Source organism: Lethenteron reissneri, chromosome 34 (genome assembly GCF_015708825.2).
Source record: "Lethenteron reissneri isolate LAM-NWPU_2019-01 chromosome 34, ASM1570882v1, whole genome shotgun sequence".
Taxonomy (NCBI): domain Eukaryota; kingdom Metazoa; phylum Chordata; class Hyperoartia; order Petromyzontiformes; family Petromyzontidae; genus Lethenteron; species Lethenteron reissneri.
This window is the reverse complement of record NC_083812.1, coordinates 14,810,579-14,832,020: the sequence shown is the minus strand read 5'-3', so window position 1 is coordinate 14,832,020 and position 21,442 is coordinate 14,810,579. Positions and strand designations below refer to the sequence as shown.

The 21,442-nt window shown below is 48.3% G+C and overlaps 1 protein-coding gene across 7 annotated transcripts in view; it reads right to left on the bottom strand.

Moving 5' to 3' along the window:
- Positions 1-21,442, bottom strand: part of LOC133350731 (uncharacterized) — a 59,671-nt gene that overhangs the window by 31,476 nt on the left and 6,753 nt on the right. For 3 of the 7 annotated variants that reach the window (XM_061565403.1, XM_061565408.1, XM_061565409.1), the window contains exons 2-3: positions 11,569-11,631; positions 173-326 (exon numbers count right to left, since the gene is read on the bottom strand). The gene's annotated coding sequence lies outside the window, so the exon portion shown is untranslated. Of the gene's footprint in view, positions 1-172; positions 327-11,490; positions 11,632-11,906; positions 11,968-12,039; positions 12,097-21,442 lie in introns of those variants that run through there. The other 4 variants (XM_061565406.1, XM_061565404.1, XM_061565405.1 and 1 more) reach the window with 4 other exon arrangements.

Genomic DNA, 21,442 nt, shown 5'->3' with positions numbered 1-21,442 from the left:
AAAGAACTAAATCGAGTTGTCCGGGGAACAGCTCCGAGAGGACTCTCAAAAGCAAAACATTTGGTCGTTTGTCCCGCGACCAATAACGTCGCGTGCATCAAACACACGAAAAAAAAACGAAGCCACTTAGGGGATTAAAGAGACTCAGGGGATCCACATTCGCGGCACTCACCTGAGCTCTCTTACGAGCCGCCCGTCGCACATTACGGAATTAGGCCATGGCTCCCGCGCAGCGCTTACTCCGGGTCGCGCATCATCTCCACGCGAACCACGTTTACGACGTCAAGGCAACCGCACGTCAGCACATCGCGCTCCGGTCGGTCACTCTGCGAAAGAGGAAGGGGGGGTGGGCGACGTCAATGAGCCAGTGTCAGGACATATTAGCGCGGCGGATTGCGCGTCGCAGCCAGAGCACGTCAAAAAGCCCCGGTAACGTTCCGGCGGCGAGGATCCTTTTCCTCTGCCTCGGATTATTTACTTACAAAAATTTACTGCAATAGTGGGGCGTGCATTCATGACGCAACAAGCAGGCCTTGCTGGCGTGAATACAGGAATGAGAGCGGCTGCGGGGGCGAAGATATTCATCCGTGAAATAAATACGGGGGGCGTCCATCGCCGTCTTTTTCCCCATGACAATACGAGCGACGAGCGGGCGAGTCCGCGCGTCAATACCCCCCCCCCCCACCCGTGACGGACATGCAAACGCGCGGCAACACGGCACGGCAAGGACCGTGGCACTTTCACCCCGTAAGCCTTTGTTTTTAATTCCAAGCCTCCCTCTTCGGAGAGAGAATGGGCCGTGGATAATGCAAATCCTTCTAAAAGCAGGAACGCATTTTGGCACTTATGCTGTGGACGCAAACACAAATGCCGAAACGACAACTTAAGGAGACAAAAGGGTTATTCCAAAGGCTTATTCCGCACTATATTACAGACTCTTTTAATTTCCTGCTCGTGCGGGCTTTTGAGAACAGAGCCATGCTTAGCTGGCAACATTTGGCCTTGTGAGATGTATGGCTGCTTTACAATGGGCAAGTTGTCATGATACGCTGATCCACAGTAGGGAGCCAATGCAGGACTCAGCGGTGCGGTGTCCGTCAGTTCCAAGGATCTCAGTTAGCGATTCAACTATGTATGTATGGAACAATGTCACCATCACCGATGTGGAACAGGGGATTCGACCCTCTCCCCTCCCACAATGCCTCGCTCCGTTTGTCTCTTTCCCTGTCTCTCCTCACGTCCCTATCCTCGTATGCCAGTGTGTCTCTCCCTGTCTCTACTCATGTTGCTCTCTCTGCCTTCGCACGTCTCTCTTTACAAGTGTCTTTCTCTCCTCGTATTTCTGGCGCAAAAGAGAACATTTGCTCCGAAAATTCTGACCGTGACTTTTAAAATTTGGCGCTATACTCCCACTAATTGTGCACATTAATTATTTAATATGGTTCTACAGGTCCATGAATGTGCTCGTATTGATTTCCCACCAGCTGGTTAACAAAAACAAAGACCCCCTGTGTAGCCTGAACAGACTGTTGGGGAAAGTGCTGTTAGCGAACACCTATGAAAGCCGGAACGGTACGCATGAGTTTGGGTGGCCAGCACTACGCCCGACCGCCTTTGTCTCCCCCAGTGGCGATGTTTATACACTGCACCAGTTACCCAGGACCGGTTCAAATAATCGTCAAAGGTGGTGGCCGTGAGCCGGAATCGAACCCGAGTTGTCGGGTTCGTAGTGCAGCGCGCTAACCGCTACACCACCGCTCCCCACCTGCTGGTTTGCAGCACCAGGTTCACGAGCATAACACCGATGAGCAGATGCAATATCATTGCTGCACCAAGGCATGATGTAGTCCATAAGCCCACATCATATATATATATATAATTATCACTTGCCGGTATCACCTGGGGAGGGGGCATACCTTTATTAGTTCCAATTTCCTTATTTGGCCAACAACAGTGAATTGAGTAATAATTAACCATTTGAAACGAGTGCGTTATCAAATAATTCACTCTCGTTAGCAGTGCAAATACATCGGTATGATTCAAGTTGTGCTACCTTAGGTGGTACCAGCTTCTGCTCTGGCCCATGTGATGAGTTTGCAATTGTGACGCGTTTGCAATAAACGTTGAAATGAGCGATATGGCTCCAGGATTATATTCCACACTGGCAGTCAGTAATCATTAATATAATCATGAAGTGGATCTTCACTTAAGCACAGTACGAAATCCAATTAGGACTGTGTTTCAGATGCAGATGATTTGTTTAACTTCCATAATACCGGGTGATGATGCTGAAAGTTTTCGCGTTTGTGCCAAACCACTCGCCGCCGCATCCATTAATGAGCCACTTTTGATAAAACCATAATTAATTATCTCCAAAACGATACCTACCATAAATCATAGTTTCCTGATCCGTGGAGCTGCCCAAATGCAAAAACGCTTTGCCAGACGAGGCGGGGTACCAAATTATTAAAACGTGTGTGGATTACTCTCTCACCAAATTGTTAAACGTGTGGATTGCTCTCACACACACCGGCCGTGCCAGTGAAGCCGTAATACATTGGCACGTTTGTTCATCACGTGACAACTTTCTTAATTGGCCGTGTCGAATGTGTATGCATGAATGTTGAAATTATTTCCCACCGTACTAATCGGAGGTACGGGAATGAGTGATGGTGTTGATGCCGATGATTGTGATGAGACTGATGTTGATGGCGTTATAGGTGGCAGCAGCGATTGTAATATGGGTGATGATAGTGGTGAGGTGCGAGTGGTGGTGATGATGGCAGTAATGGGCTAAGTAAATGGTGCTTATCATTTACCTGACAATGCCAATGCCTTTGACGCTGATGAAGGTGGCAACCCAGAGGTTACATTCACACACTTTTACAGTTTTACTCTTGGAGTTTTAAATAGTTTTTTTAATTAAAACCTTAAGGCAGCAATTGTCTACTTATGAACATGTAATTCACAACGAGTAATTTTATTGTTATTTATTTATACGCTAAGTTTTACGACACAGTTTACTTACGCATGATACACATACAGCGACCTACCGCGTCATACAAACAGGGAACCACCACCGCTCATAAGCACAGCGAACTGCCACATCACACACACAGTGAACCGTCTGGGAATCTTAAACGTGAGAACCCATGTGACCTCGGTGGTGGTGGTGGTGGTGATGATGGTGATGACAAGAATGACGTCTTACGAAGACGCAGCGTGAAAACGCACGCCCTTCATATCACCCGGTAGCGGCCGCATTACCACTCTTGACCGTTAAAAAGAATCAACGCCAAAATCGCCAGCTCTCTCATTGAATTGAGCCGCTATGCTCACGTTTTCTAGGAGTTGGCACAAAATCACCCGGCATGCGCCCCATCTCGTCAGAGGATGCAAGCCAAGCAAGAGCTTGAGTCTGCATATTGAGTGTTGGATGGGGCGACCACCACGGATGGTACCAGTAAGAGCACTACAGCAAAATCCATTGATGGACTGAAATCCTACGCTCCAAACGTCAGTCTATGCTCCTCGCCTACACAAAGCCCTGGCTGACCAGCGTGGTAAAGTATGGTCCAATAACTTCAACGTCCCACACAGCGCGGCGAGGCCCTCAACCAGCAGTGGCTTGACAAAGGGCTATGCGTGCATGCATCTAGTACGAGTGTGGGTCCCCGTCACCGTTTGTGGCCTTGGGGTAGCATTAAGAAAATGTGGGAAGGTGCATTCTATTTATGTACTGACTGCTGTTACACAATGAGCCACGTAATTAATTGTAAACACGCTGCACAGCGGCCAAACAGGTCGGTCCGCACCTGTCAAGAGCAGTCTCACAGGTGTGCCCCTGGAGATTTCACGACATCTGTGAGAGCCAACAAAATGAAACCAATCGGGCCAGTCACTTAACTAGGCCGCACAACACAACACAGGGCTGACCCTTGGTATCTTCCGAGGAATAGAATGTACAGGAGGCCACAGCGAACCTCCTCCCCCACAACCTCCAGTCCTAACGATTTAGAGGCGGCACTGCTGGAATGCCGTGTTCAAGTCCAGGCATTAGCCTGTGATTAAACTGGGTTCTCAAGTGCAGCGAGTTATGAGTCTCAACATGGCCACCAATGACAGCACAGACCCCCCTCCCTGGCCCCCATCACATTCAAATTGGTTTTGAACTTAATTTGGCTAAATTACAACTCTAATGGGACTCATTTCTTTGTTGTGATAACTTTTGTTGTTGTTGTTTCCGATTTTTGTTTTGGTGCCATTTCCTAATTTGTTTATTCATTTTTCATTTTACTTGGTCGTAGCGTTTTCTTTTTCTCGGTATGCACGTGTGCGCGCTTTTGAATTCTTTCGCGCCGTATGTAGCCAACCACGTATATAGAATTTGGTCCTCATATCGTTGCGGGATGCTGTTGGCATGAATGACGCTATACAGAATTAAAGTATTATTAATTAAAATTATCGGTTTAACTGTCATGCGACTCTTGGTGGGAAAGTGCTGCCACCTACTGCGTGGACCCGAGGTCAGTGGAAGGAATCTCAGAGGCAGCTCTGCGAGATCAACTTCCGCGGGCCCGTCGCAATGCCCTGCGAGAGAAGCGGATGGATTATTTGTCTAAAAGATGCGACGCCTATAGAATGATCTGGGGGGAAAAAAAATAATATTTTTGGACGGACAAGCTGGTGCCTGAGCTCCCCAGACCTACCCCTGCTGTCTGCATCCTCTGCTTGCCCCGAGGGGGGAGCTCGCTTGCTCATTTCATTTACAGATAACATCAGATGCATTTAACATTCCTTTCACAAAATGCCTTATATAGTATAACATGAGCAGTGAGCCCATGTTTACTCCCCTCTCTCACTTCAATTACCCTACATATAATTAAATACAAATAATAATTATTGGTGTTTTGGATATTATTATTGCTGCTGCTGCTGCAACTAGTCAAACAGAATGCATTACGAGGTCAACAAATACCATGAATTTTGGCAATAAAACATTGCAAATAAAACTTTAAATTTTTCATTAAATGTCAAACATAAGGTCAACGTGGCCTCTCTTAGTCTGGGAGGTGCAAGTGCCCGCACGTTCAGGGTGTGCACCTGTTGTTCACCGAGCTGCACACCATCATTCCTCTCATCATCATGAGCCATGGTCCGTCCACTGCTGTGGATGAAGGCCTCCCCAGGCCACCGCCACCTCCCACCGTAATCATCCTCGTGAGCCTCTTAATTCCCGCTTGACCCTCGGGGCTGCGGTGCAAGCGCCGTGTGGCTGCTCAGATGGAGAGGCTTTTGCCAACGGCTTCATTGTGGCTCAAGGGGTTGGGCGAGTGCCTCCTAATCCAACTCCTTGAGTCCAGAGCTTCGCAAACTCCAGTCCTCGCGACCCACCACAGTCCAGCTTTCGAAGATAACCCATTGATCGTCTTGGTTCTTTCGGTAAAGTCACGTAGAAGGAAAATAATAAAATAATAAAAATAAAACATAATAAAATAATTCTCACGACGTTTCGGCCACAACGCAAGCAGCCGTCCTCAGGTGGAGAACAGGTCTGTCAAGTAGACAGAGTCTGAATGGCACGCCCCAGGCTTGGAGCGACTATTTATGCTGGGATGGAGGGGCGAAGAGCGTCTTGACAAAATAAATTGCATATCAAGAGGAATTTAGCATATTTATGGGAAATGCAGATATGCGATTAGTTCTGTCCACTCGCAAGCTTAGTGGCTGCAAGCAGCACATGCCTAATGATTGTGAAATACGTTCCACGTGACTTTGCAGAGCACCAATTCGTTTTTAATAAGCGCTCTCTCGCCGTTCGCCATTTAGTGACGGTGATGTCACCAAGGCGGTTGTGCCAGGCTAGGTGCACGTTGAGGCCACGGGGGGGTGACTGAGATGACTGGCAGATGCACCACCCGTGCTCCCCACGATGCCAACTGTTGGCATGTGGGACAAAGATGCTGTTAGCGAGCACCTATGAAGGCCATCACAGCACACGAGGAGGTGGGTGGCCTACACCACGCCAGACTGCCTTTGTCTCCCTAGTGACGATGATTACACACCGCACAGGTACTCATATGAGGCTGAGTCAACCTCGGGGAGGCCCAGGACCGTTTCAGATAATCGTCACTGGTGTTAGCCATGAGCAGGAATCGAACTCCGGTCGCCGGGTTCGTAGCGCAGCATACTAACCCCTACACTGCCGCTCCCCCCACACGTGGGACACACATGTACCGTACACACGTACACAAGATGTCTACATTATTACGGGTCGACACACTCTCAGAGAGAGGATGAGCACAGAGACATCGCATCGACTGTTACAGGACGTTTTTGGGGGCCTGCGTAAGGCACGCTTGCTGGACGTGCCAATGCCAGCGTGGTTTATACTAACGAGGGAGTGTCAGCGGAGAGGAGACAGCATGCCCAGGAGGGCATCCACCGCGTAGAGACAAAGTGAGTAAACCATACTCTTTGGTTCTTTCGGTAAAGTCACGTAGGTAGAAAAATAAAATAAAATAAAAATTACAAAATAATCCAGCAGTGCCACTGCTGGAAAATGTTTTCCGCCTGAGGACGACCACTGGTGTTGCGATCGAAACGTCGTGAAATATGATTTCTTTACTTATTTTATTTCTACCTACGTGACTTTACCGAAAGAACCAAAGAGCATGGATCCCTGCAGTCACGAAAGCTTCAAATCAAGATTGAGTCAAGCATCTCGTGCGCAGGAGCTCTGTGGATGGCTGCGTCGCGAGGAACACACCATGACAGTAAACCATTCCCATTCGCGGGGGGAGGGGGGGGATACGTTCCTTGAGGACGGAGCGAATAGTCAATCGGCGAATATTAATACTCAAAGCTCATGAGGAGAATCGCGTTTGGGGTCATACAGATTTATTATGTTTAAGCATATGTAGGGCTGTTACAGAGGGGCTGTTTGTGTAGGGCTGTTTGCATAGGAGCTAACGGATAACAAACACAGTGGGCGGGGACTCCGCGAGTACACGGGATGGTGCCCGCAACGACGTCCGCACCGGACGGCGTGAGGGGGGTTGTGATCCTCTAGGGGGGTATAAAAAGGGATGAGCCAGAGAGCTCGGGGTTCAGTCTTAGAGTAATTAGGGGAAGACGGAAGACCGACCAGATAGGCCCTGGACTCCCCCTGGGACGCCGCCCTTATCAGGGCAGCGCAGGCTGGAGCCAGTGGCGTGGTCCCGTGAACCAGAGTCAGTACTCTGGGACTCCGGGTACCGTAGCCCGACTGACCAGTGTCGGGCCAGACAGCCTCCCCTAGCCCGTTAGTGGAGGACTCGGGGTAGGAAGGATAGCTAGAGGTGTATCCCCAGTTATACGGGTGAGGGGGCCGATACACCCCTCCAGTGCTGTACGACCATTGTGTAAATAAACACGTGTGCCTTACTACGGTGTCCAAGCGTCTTCAAGAGTACTTCACATATAAACTGTATGTATATATTAATCAATACATATGTTGTATAGTACTGTGTTATTTTACTTACCTTCATAAGGATGTCATAAACATATTCAAAAGTGAAAATGTCAATTAATAGATAAATAAATATTACATGGTGTTATTTAAACTTATCTGTAATAATGCAACTCTTGCTTCTTGCTTGGGGGCTATGGGTAACGCTAACACAGTACACCATTCCAGAAAATGTATAATTAAAGTTAATTTGTCGCAAATACGCAAAACCTTGATTGTAAAACCCGCGAACGTTAAGGGTTTATGTATCGCATTTTGTTCTTTTCTGGTTTAAGATGATGGTGTTGCCAAGAAAACTATCCATCAACATGTATAAAGTTTCATATTTTACTTCCGATTGTTTGGTTCCGGAAACCAAATGGGCACGGAGAGAAGGTCAAGGTTTTCCCCTCGCTTTATGCCGATTTGGTTTGTACGATTTAACGCTATATATGCGGCCTAACTATTTATACCAAAATTTTGCTATCCGCGGTTTGAATTCACTCTACATGTGGCTATGCGGTCGGACTTGGGACAACGTTGTGTGTATACTCTGTGTACTGTGTGTGTACTGTGTGTGTGTACTCTGTGTACTGTGTGTACTGTGTGTGTACTGTGTGTATACTGTGTATACTCTGTGTATACTGTGTACTGTGTGTGTACTCTGTGTACTGTGTGTACTGTGTGTATACTCTGTGTACTGTGTGTGTACTGTGTGTATACTCTGTGTACTGTGTGTGTACTGTGTGTATACTCTGTGTACTGTGTGTGTACTGTGTGTGTGTACTCTGTGTACTGTGTGTGTACTGTGTGTATATTCTTTGTACTGTGTGTGTATTGTGTGTGCACTGCGTGTGTACTCTGTGTACTGTGTGTGTACTGTGTGTGTACTGTGTGTGTACTGTGTGTGTATTGTGTGTGTACTGTGTGTGTACACTCTGTGTACTGTGTGTGCTGTACGCGCTTATTGTCTCCTCGTGCAGTTTAGCTTTGTCGCACCCATTTATTCGGAAAGCATCTACTACTACTACCGTGTAGAGTGAGGAGAAACTTGTATATTAAAGTTTTACAAAAATTGTAATGGCAGTAAGTGTTGCTATTAATGCGACGCGATTACCCCACGCACTTTGTTGGCAAGATTACGGCCGGACGCCACATCTCCGTTGAACACAAACTGGAGCCACCTTGCAGCTCAAGGCGATTTCCCTAGGGCAGCGGTTTCCCAACCTGTGGTCCCACAGACCCCTGGTGAAACTAGTCATCCCTCACCAGGGAAATGTACAATTTCAATTAACTACTCGTAGCATGTGGTGGTTCGCAAAAATTTGGGAGATTGAAAAGGGGTCCGCACACTAAAAACAACTCTATTATTTTTAATCTCTAGCAGGTAAGGCCCACTGAGCTATTTAGCTCTTTTTCTGAAGCGACCTGGCCACAAATGATAGCTCAACAAAGTGGCTGATACGTGGAAATTCATAGCAGCCAAATACACAATGTTTCTAAACGTGGAGGGAAAAACTGGAGGACCGGGAGAAAAATCCACGCGACCACAGGGAGAGAGACATGCAAACTCCAAATATACAGGTGTTAGGGTCGAAATTGAACCCACGATCTCCTGCATACCAGGCGAGGTAATTCACATCTCGCCAGCGCGGCGCCCTTCTCGCCATCGTGAAAAGGTTGGGAACGACCTCTCCACGGCACTGTAAATAACTAAGCACATGCACAGTGGCGGATGAACATTTCCACATTGTTTCGTTTCCAACGACATGAACTCGACGGTGATGTCAGTTCGATAGCCAATAACCACTGGCACCAGCGGTGAGTGACATCCCAACTGATCCTGGATGTCCCCGCAACTTCCATGACACATGATTTGCCATGCTGGTCGAACAACCCCTATCACCCACACAACGTGGGGAGGCATTCACCCAGCAGTGGATGAACAAAGCGCTGCAAATTATTTTTGTTTGTAATAACTATCATTTAATGTTAATTGCGCACGCGCACACACGCATTTGCTGCATGTGCAGCACATAGCATTATCACACAAACACCGCAAACACGATCGATACATGCAGCCCTCAAAATGTTAGGTTGAACAAAAATCTAAACCTTGACTTAAAGCTTTCGTGACTGCAGGAATTCATACTCTTTGGGTCTTACTGTAAAGTCACGTACAGTGAGGGAAAAAACGTATTTGATCCCCTGCTGATTTTGTACGTTTGCCCACTGACAAAGAAATGATCAGTCTATAATTTTAATGGTAGGTTTATTTGAACAGTGAGAGACAGAATAACAACAAAAACATCCAGAAAACGCATGTCCAAAATGTTATAAATTGATTTGCATTTTAATGAGGGAAATAAGTATTTGACCCCCTCTCAATCAGAAAGATTTATGGCTCCCAGGTGTCTTTTATACAGGTAACAAGCTGAGAATAGGAGCACACTCTTAAAGGGAGTGCTCCTAATCTCAGCTTGTTACCTGTATAAAAGACACCTGTTCACAGAAACAATCAATCAATCAGATTCCAAACTCTCCACCATGGCCAAGACCAAAGAGCTCTCCAAGAATGTCAGGGACAAGATTGTAGACCTACACAAGGCTGGAATGGGCTACAAGACCATCGCCAAGCAGCTTGGTGAGAAGGTGACAACAGTTGGTGCGATTATTCGCAAATGGAAGAAACACAAAAGAACCGTCAATCTCCCTCGGCCTGGGGCTCCATGCAAGATCTCACCTCGTGGAGTTGCAATGATCATGAGAACGATGAGGAATTAGCCCAGAACTACACGGGAGGATCTTGTCAATGATCTCAAGGCAGCTGGGACCATAGTCACCAAGAAAACAGTTGGTAACACACTACTCCGTGAAGGACTGAAATCCTGCAGTGCCCGCAAGGTCTCCCTGCTCAAGAAAGCACATATACATGACCGTCTGAAGTTTGCCAATGATTCAGAGGACAACTGGATGAAAGTGTTGTGGTCAGATGAGACCAAAATGGAGCTCTTTGATATCAACTCAACTCGCCGTGTTTGGAGGAGGAGGAATGCTGCCTATGACCCCAAGAACACCATCCCCACCGTCAAAAATGGAGGTGGAAACATGCTTTGGGGGTGTTTTTCTGCTAAGGGGACAGGACAACTTCACCGCATAAATGGGACGATGGACGGGGCCATGTACCGTCAAATCTTGGGTGAGAACCTCCTTCCCTCAGCCAGGGCATTGAAAATGGGTCGTGGATGGGTATTCCAGCATGACAATGACCCAAAACACACGGCCAAGGCAACAAAGGAGTGGCTCAAGAAGAAGCACATTAAGGTCCTGGAGTGGCTTAGCCAGTCTCCAGACCTTAATCCCATAGAAAATCTGTGGAGAGAGCTGAAGGTTCGAGTTGCCAAACGTCAGCCTCGAAACCTTAATGACTTGGAAAAGATCTGCAAAGAGGAGTGGGACAAAATCTCTCCTGAGATGTGTGCAAACCTGGTGGCCAACTACAAGAAACGTCTGACCTCTGTGATTGCCAAGAAGGGTTTTGCCACCAAGTACTAAGTCATGTTTTGCAGAGGGGTCAAATACTTATTTCCCTCATTGAAATGCAAATAAATTTATAACATATTTGACATGCGTTTTTCTGTTCAAATAAACCTACCATCAAAATGATAGACTGATCATTTCTTTGTCAGTGGGCAAACGTACAAAATCAGCAGGGGATCAAATACTTTTTTCCCTCACTGTAGATAGAAAAATAATAAAATAATAACAATTTACTTATTTATATCTACGTTACTTTACCGAAAGACCCAAAGAGCAAAAATCTAAACTTCAACATACTGGGAACAACCACCGACTCTCAAACTCTGTCGTGAACATTTTAAATTACCCAAGCACCCAGAGCGCTAGAGAAAGTGAAGGACAGACTTTAATGCACTCAGCTAAATGGCAACCCCCTCACCCCCGCCGCCTTGCACACGAGCCACTGCAATAACCTTGCCTACCCCACAGGACGGCTTGGCCACCGCAGTGTGCCCCTACTGTGGCCGCTTTGGGGAATGTCCCACGCACGTGCTATTTACCGCTCGCAGCTGGGCAACAACTTCTCCAGCGAGACTACAGCTGCTGCTGCTTGTTCACGAAGCCTGGAACAAAAACAAACACACAAACACGAGCGTTCTGTTAATTTAGCCACAAGTACCAGCACGGCATAGCTCTTCCGTGTACCCAAAACGACACTGGGCATCCGCAGCAAATGGCCACTTCTGTGACATCAGCCTCGCTGAAAAGCACAGGTTAGGTTAATAATACACTTGACTTTTAAACCCCAATCATAAGAGACAGATAACGGACGTCCTTATCTATAGCTAGGCAGTCAATCAATAATCAGCTCCCCAAACGTTCCGTCAACACTGCTTACCGAAAAATGTATTTTGAACTTGCGGAGAGTTCTTATTTTATTTCATCCTTCCACCGCTGCGCTGCAATTCAAAAAAAATTAAGAAGTAAAAATCGCTCTCCTGGGCACGTACGATGCAGCACTTATTACCGACCTGCGGAGTGTTTGCGCCGCCGTGGCAAGTTTGCGGTGGAGCGGGCGAGGCGCGCAACACGGATTGAGATGCGTCCCGTCCGCTCGCTCGAGTTCCCTTGCCGGCTCTCGGGTTAACGAGCACTCACGTCGCACGCTAACACGCCCCCCCCCCTCCCCTCTTGAGAGACATGCACGCGGCTGCGCTAGCCCCACTCGCTCGCAGATGAGAGGAGCACGGCTCGGGGATGGGACGGCGGTCGTTCTATTCCGTGCCCCCCATTGCGCAGGAAGTGTGTAATTATGGCACGTCTCTTTTGGTAAACATTTGGCCCGAGGACGGTGTGGCGCGTCTTGCAGTGTCGTGTCACGAAAGCCAGCGGTCTGGCCACCGATTGTGACAATGTTCGCAGCATGCCGAGGCAGGATAACGCTTTTATTTATTTTTTGGGAGCGATTTGAGATGTTACAAAACTTGTTTAACAAGCGTGGTGCCCCCCACCCCCCGCTCCGATTTGGAAATTTTAACAATTGTAATTTACATTTCGTGACACACTTGGTGAGCAGCAGAGGGCAGTGCAGTAAAATCCATTGCTGTGATAAACTTCTATGCTCCCACCTCTACATCCGCCACCTTGTTCACCCAGCAATTGCTAGACGTGGTGCAGTACAATCCAATAACACCCACGAGCCCACACGGTGTGTGGAGGTGATCATCCAGCAGTAGATTCAAAGAAGGGCTGATTGTATATGTACAAGAGGCACGAGTGTGTTTGACTCTAGGATTTCCCGATTACCTGCACTTTGCCTGTTACAGTGCACAGAAATGGTATTAAGTGACAAAACAGAGCAAACAAACAGGTGCCTCATCATATCATACACCCAGTCTGGTTGTACTACTGATTACGTTACGTAACACAAATTGGGCTTAGTAATAAACATTTTAACACCCTTTCCGCTAAACAGAAAACAATGCTGAGAAGCATTATTCTACGTCAATCAGCATGCAGGGATGTACATCACACTCCAGTTTTGCTTTTACGTCTTAATCCAAACTTCCGTACAATTGAAATCGTTCATTTTATCAGCAAAAGAAGCCACGCCGAGTCTCTCTGGTCCCGCTTTCAGTTCACGAAAAGTGCTTAGGCATGTGGGTGGGAAACTAGCATGGGGGGGGGGCACACAAACCAACTCCCCACACCCTGCTTACTACTGCCCAGGTATTACGAACACACACCCCACGCCCTGCTTACTACTGCCCAGGTATGACGAACACGCACCCCACGCCCTGCTTACTACTGCCCAGGTATTACGAACACACACCCCACGCCCTGCTTACTACTGCCCAGGTATGACGAACACGCACCTCACACCCTGCTTACTACTGCCCAGGTATGACGAACACGCACCCCACACCCTGCTTACTACTGCCCAGGTATGACGAACACACACCCCACGCCCTGCTTACTACTGCCCAGGTATGACGAACACGCACCTCACACCCTGCTTACTACTGCCCAGGTATGACGAACACGCACCCCACACCCTGCTTACTACTGCCCAGGTATGACGAACACGCACCCCACACCCTGCTTACTACTGCCCAGGTATGACGAACACGCCCCCCACACCCTGCTTACTACTGCCCAGGAATTACGAACACACACCCCACGCCCTGCTTACTACTGCCCAGGTATGACGAACACGCCCCCCACACCCTGCTTACTACTGCCCAGGTATTACGAACACACACCCCACGCCCTGCTTACTACTGCCCAGGTATGACGAACACGCCCCCCACACCCTGCTTACTACTGCCCAGGAATTACGAACACACACCCCACGCCCTGCTTACTACTGCCCAGGTATGACGAACACGCCCCCCACACCCTGCTTACTACTGCCCAGGTATTACGAACACACACCCCACGCCCTGCTTACTACTGCCCAGGTATGACGAACACGCCCCCCACACCCTGCTTACTACTGCCCAGGTATTACGAACACACACCCCACGCCCTGCTTACTACTGCCCAGGTATGACGAACACGCCCCCCACACCCTGCTTACTACTGCCCAGGTATTACGAACACACACCCCACGCCCTGCTTACTACTGCCCAGGTATTACGAACACGCACCCCACACCCTGCTTACTACTGCCCAGGTATTACGAACACGCACCCCACACCCTGCTTACTACTGCCCAGGTATGACGAACACGCATCCCACACCCTGCTTACTACTGCCCAGGTATGACGAACACACACCCCACACCCTGCTTACTACTGCCCAGGTATTACGAACACGCACCCCACACCCTGCTTACTACTGCCCAGGTATTACGAACACGCACCCCACACCCTGCTTACTACTGCCCAGGTATGACGAACACGCACCCCACACCCTGCTTACTACTGCCCAGGTATTACGAACACGCACCCCACACCCTGCTTACTACTGCCCAGGTATGACGAACACACACCCAACACCCTGCTTACTACTGCCCAGGTATTACGAACACGCACCCCACACCCTGCTTACTACTGCCCAGGTATTACGAACACACACCCCACGCCCTGCTTACTACTGCCCAGGTATTACGAACACACACCCCACGCCCTGCTTACTACTGCCCAGGTATGACGAACACGCACCCCACGCCCTGCTTACTACTGCCCAGGTATTACGAACACACACCTCACACCCTGCTTACTACTGCCCAGGTATTACGAACACGCACCCCACGCCCTGCTTACTACTGGCCAGGTATGACGAACACACACCCTACACCCTGCTTACTACTGCCCAGGTATGACGAACACGCACCTCACACCCTGCTTACTACTGCCCAGGTATGACGAACACGCACCTCACACCCTGCTTACTACTGCCCAGGTATGACGAACACACACCCTACACCCTGCTTACTACTGCCCAGGTATGACGAACACGCACCTCACACCCTGCTTACTACTGCCCAGGTATTACGAACACGCACCCCACGCCCTGCTTACTACTGCCCAGGTATGACGAACACGCACCCCACGCCCTGCTTACTACTGCCCAGGTATGACGAACACACACCCTACACCCTGCTTACTAGTGCCCAGGTATGACGAACACGCACCCCACGCCCTGCTTACTACTGCCCAGGTATGACGAACACGCACCCTACACCCTGCTTACTAGTGCCCAGGTATGACGAACACGCACCCCACGCCCTGCTTACTACTGCCCAGGTATGACGAACACGCACCCCATGCCCTGCTTACTACTGCCCAGGTATTACGAACACGCACCCCACACCCTGCTTACTACTGCCCAGGTATTACGAACACGCACCCCACGCCCTGCTTACTACTGCCCAGGTATTACGAACACGCACCCCACACCCTGCTTACTACTGCCCAGGTATGACGAACACGCACCCCACGCCCTGCTTACTACTGCCCAGGTATTACAAACACGCACCCACACCCTGCTTACTACTGCCCAGGTATTACGAACACGCACCCCACGCCCTGCTTACTACTGCCCAGGTATTACAAACACGCACCCCACACCCTGCTTACTACTGCCCAGGTATGACGAACACGCACCCCACGCCCTGCTTACTACTGCCCAGGTATGACGAACACACACCCCACACCCTGCTTACTACTGCCCAGGTATGACGAACACGCACCCCACGCCCTGCTTACTACTGCCCAGGTATTACAAACACGCACCCCACGCCCTGCTTACTACTGCCCAGGTATTACAAACACGCACCCCACACCCTGCTTACTACTGCCCAGGTATGACGAACACGCACCCCACGCCCTGCTTACTACTGCCCAGGTATGACGAACACACACCCCACGCCCTGCTTACTACTGCCCAGGTATGACGAACACACACCCTACACCCTGCTTACTACTGCCCAGGTATGACGAACACGCACCTCACACCCTGCTTACTACTGCCCAGGTATTACGAACACGCACCCCACGCCCTGCTTACTACTGCCCAGGTATGACGAACACACACCCTACATCCTGCTTACTACTGCCCAGGTATGACGAACACGCACCTCACACTCTGCTTACTACTGCCCAGGTATTACGAACACGCACCCCACGCCCTGCTTACTACTGCCCAGGTATGACGAACACACACCCTACACCCTGCTTACTAGTGCCCAGGTATGACGAACACGCACCCCACGCCCTGCTTACTACTGCCCAGGTATGACGAACACGCACCCCATGCCCTGCTTACTACTGCCCAGGTATTACGAACACGCACCCCACACCCTGCTTACTACTGCCCAGGTATTACGAACACGCACCCCACGCCCTGCTTACTACTGCCCAGGTATTACGAACACGCACCCCACACCCTGCTTACTACTGCCCAGGTATGACGAACACGCACCCCACGCCCTGCTTACTACTGCCCAGGTATTACAAACACGCACCCACACCCTGCTTACTACTGCCCAGGTATTACGAACACGCACCCCACGCCCTGCTTACTACTGCCCAGGTATTACAAACACGCACCCCACACCCTGCTTACTACTGCCCAGGTATGACGAACACGCACCCCACGCCCTGCTTACTACTGCCCAGGTATGACGAACACACACCCCACACCCTGCTTACTACTGCCCATGTATGACGAACACGCACCCCACACCCTGCTTACTACTGCCCAGGTATGACGAACACACCCCACACCCTGCTTACTACTGCCCAGGTATGACGAACACGCACCCCACACCCTGCTTACTACTGCCCAGGTATTACGAACACGCACCCCACGCCCTGCTTACTACTGCCCAGGTATGACGAACACGCACCCCACGCCCTGCTTACTACTGCCCAGGTATGACGAACACGCACCCCACACCCTGCTTACTACTGCCCAGGTATTACGAACACACACCCCACGCCCTGCTTACTACTGCCCAGGTATTACGAACACGCACCCCACGCCCTGCTTACTACTGCCCAGGTATTACGAACACACACCCCACTCCCTGCTTACTACTGCCCAGGTATGACGAACACGCACCTCACACCCTGCTTACTACTGCCCAGGTATGACGAACACGCACCCCACGCCCTGCTTACTACTGCCCAGGTATGACGAACACGCACCCCACACCCTGCTTACTACTGCCCAGGTATTACGAACACACACCCCACTCCCTGCTTACTACTGCCCAGGTATTACGAACACGCACCCCACGCCCTGCTTACTACTGCCCAGGTATTACAAACACGCCCCCCACACTCTGCTTACTACGGCCGATGTAGCAACAGCAGCGCTGTGCTAGTTCGTAAATTCGCAGAGCCCTCACATAATAAAAGCACTGATAATTGCGCACACTTGAGCCAACTTACACACGGAGCTTCGGTTCACATTTTCCCAGGCTTCGAAGGGTCCTTTACCATTGTTCACCACTCGTGACTTTTCAAGAGCCTAAGCACCTACCCTGGCCCATCAATGGATTCATTCCGATCAATACCATTATGGGAGGCTTTCAGCAACGCATGCAGGCGGGGATGCCCGAGGCCCTTCGCGCATGTACCACCTTGTCTCTCTCTCAACGAGGGCGCCCTTCAATCAAACCACTTAAATCCAGTTTTGTGCATCTTCTTGTGTCTCTGCCTCTGTGTGCAAGTACATGGCCTTAGGAGATCCTCCTGCCCCTGACAATCTTACAGTAACGTACTCTATACTGTACAGGAAACATGTCTTTGTTTTTTGGTGGTGCAGTGGTTTGCACACTGCACTATGAACCCTGTGACCCGCGTTAATTCCCTGACCACGGCTAACATCAGTAAAATTTGGTATTACAACTTGTCCTAAAGCGTAGAATCAAATTCGGGTCGCCGGGTTCGTAGCGCAGTGTGCTAACCACCATCAAAATATCCACACGTGCACACGTAAAGGACCAGCTCTTCTAATGCCGGTAAGCTGGCTGCCACTTCACCCACAATAACTAATTCATGCGCGCCAATGCATCAGCATTTACAGGCGCATTGTAAAGTCCGGCCCGGGAGCATCGTCAGTGGATCTGGAGCCACCGTCGCTGTTTGCGGGCACCTGCCAGGCTCCAGCGGCACACCCTGAGCTATTTAAAGTGTCGTCGGCAAAAACACGCAAATCGCTGCCACGCCTTCGTTGCGGAGAGCCTCACTGATCACCATCATTCAGGGTAGCCGAGCAAAACAGAACGGCACATTTTAGAAAACAAAGTATAGTTTGTGCACTGCGTTCCTGACCTTTCATGATAATAATCATTATATTAAGTCAGGCGGGTCAAGAGAGACTGCGATTCTGACTTCCTGGATTATTACTGTGACCTACTGGATCCTGTCCTGACGAGGCTTGACACAGTTTCAGACTCTAGATCGTATCTAATTGCGTAATTTGGTTGTGAGAATTGTTCGTCAACTTAGCGGTGAGCTATGTGAAACAATAATAATTACCGGAGCTCTAAAAAGCTTGTACATCGCGTAACGATTTACTCTATTTGACTGTGTTGGGTGGTGGAGGGTTCTTAACGACAAGGATTTGGTCAGATCGTGACATGGCCTAACCCAAAAAAACTATTATTACTCATAATATTAGCTGTGACAACCTGCGTGTAAAAACTTTTTCAGGAGGGTTATACTAGATTTTCTAAATCGGGGGGCGATTGCGATTATTGATACTTTCATATCAATTAAAATGCTAATAATCTTTCAAATTTGGCAAATTTGGACCATGACATCGTGCAGGGATCTTGAAAAGTCCAAAGTAAAGCGTGTGGCGCGTCGTACTTTTGTTTTTTGGGTGAATACACAAGCAGCAATAAGGGGAGCGGCCATAGGCTCAACAAAGGCGAACGTGTATTTATCCACGGGCTATTCCATGAAGCACCATTCAACATTTTGCACGATCACCTTCTACTACCAACACAGCGAAAGTGACGTGCTCTTCACGCTCACCCAGCCCGTTAAAGTACAACCAACAATGGCAATAAAACTGTTCAATTTGCGCTGATTAACATGCTGACAGTAACAGCGACATCTCAGAAAATAAGTATCATAATAAATATATCGAAAGGTAAACACTAAGCATGCAAGGATATCTCAACCCCAGTATCATAAGCGATTTTATGAATTGTTAAGATTCATGGTTACAATTGAATTCAGTTAATGATTGGTCTCGTTTTATCCATCTCGTTTGTTATTGTTTGCAGTCCTATTTGCTCCATTCACCAAAAATTGTATTTGCACAAAACGAAAATGAATAAATTCTCACGCACAACATCTCGATTTTATCCATAACTACATGCACGCTTGTGGTCTTATGGATTAAGCTGCGTGCTGAGAATATCTTTTCAACTCCTGAAGATGCCCGCAGTAAGTGTTGTGTGGCAAAAGGTTGAGAGAAAAAATTATCGACATAGGGCGCCAACCCGGACGAGCACGATTGAATTACGGGCTGCACAAAAACCCTCCGTGCCGAATCGATGCATCGTTACATGCCGAGCAAGTATGTCTCTTGCGATTCCAGAACTTGCTACCAATCCTTGGACTCCCTTGCACAAGGATATCGATGTCAATATTGTACACACTAGGTATATCGCATTTATATTACCTGTAATGTATTTTATAAATGTCTTCTTGGTTCTTTCGGTAAAGTCACGTAGAAGGGAAGTAATAAAATAATAAAAATAAAACATAATAAAACAATTCTCACGACGTTTCGGCCACAACGCAAGCAGCCGTCCTCAGGTGAAAACCAGGTCCGTCGAGGCGACAGAGTCTGAATGACTCTGTCTGAATGACTCTGTCGCCTCGACGGACCTGGTTTTCACCTGAGGACGGCTGCTTGCGTTGTGGCCGAAACGTCGTGAGAATTGTTTTATTATGTTTTATTTTTATTATTTTATTACTTCCCTTCTACGTGACTTTACCGAAAGAACCAAGAAGATGAATCCCTGCAGTCACGAAAGCTTTAAATCGAAATTTATAAATGTCATTTTATTTATAAAGGCATATTCAGGACAAAGGCCTCACCGAGAAGTTAATATGATCATAATAGGTAATTTAAATTTAATAGCTACACATTTTTACTATTTAACTAAAATTACACCCAAAAATGTTGCCTTTGTTCACAATGTAGTTATTTCTTAACATCAAGCTCAATATGTTTTCTTTCTACTGATGCAGGACTACTTTTATCGAAATTTAATTTGCAATTCATGTTTTGCAATTCACATCACATAGTGCATTCTCATTGCCAGGTATTACTAAAGGATGCATTTAGTGTTTCTGAGAGACCTCTTCTGTGTTATTCGTATCCACAGATAAAATAAATAATGGGATGAAATTGCCATCACTTCCAGGTCACTCCTCTTATCTGTAAAAAAACATTTGAATTGAAAAAAAACATCTACCCTAGGTTAAATGCCTTTTTGGGGATCAATTGGGGCCACACGTAGGATTTAAAGGAAATAGGGTCCTCAGATAAGAGCAGTTTGATTACATGGTATTTTGGAAATGTAGCCTGAATTATGTGATCCTTTGCTCAGGAGCCCTAGAGTTTGTGTAGGTGACCGTAGCGAACATGAAATCCATCATGAACACCGATGTGCAAATATAACTATGGCAGCTGCCAATGGTAACTACTGTCCACTCGAACTCATAGAAAGGATACATTCTCATCATCTGACTATTTCTGCACAATCAAGGACAAAGATCCCCACAGAGCCTAATAGACTATTAAGCCAAGTGATTCGAGTGAGCACATTAACAGCCGACGCAACACACACAAGGGGATGGTGTGGTCAGAAGAAGACCCGGCCACCTTTGTCTCCGCAATGCTGATGTATTACACACCGCAGCAGGTACTCATTTAAAGCAGTCAACTTAAGGGAGGACTAACGACATAATGGAATAACGCAACGGTTGTACAATATGCAACGATCATGAATGTATAAATGTGTCTGGGTCCAATGAACTTGATACAGGAATTGCAGCAAGTCAGATTATCGGAATCACAATAAACTACAGACTATTCCTGATGTATCACTTTAATCCATGCATGTAGTGCAACGTAGCTGAAAACTATTTACAGCCTCAGCATGATATCTGCACGAGTCACACTATCATCTATGCTAATTTGGCGGCATGTGTAACATGTGCACAACCATATCTTCGACGGGAAAGCCTGTCGACTGAAACTCTCCACCTGCATTCATACCAACTATTAAAATTACAGCCACTTACATTCGTTTCATCCACAGTGCGGGAAGTGGAAAAACTGCGATGGCAGCCCAATAGAAGAGGACGGGGAGGAAATAGATTCTCACATGGCCATCTGTAAGCACATGCGGTATTGGAAAAATGAAACATGCCTACAGACGGCATTCAACGATAT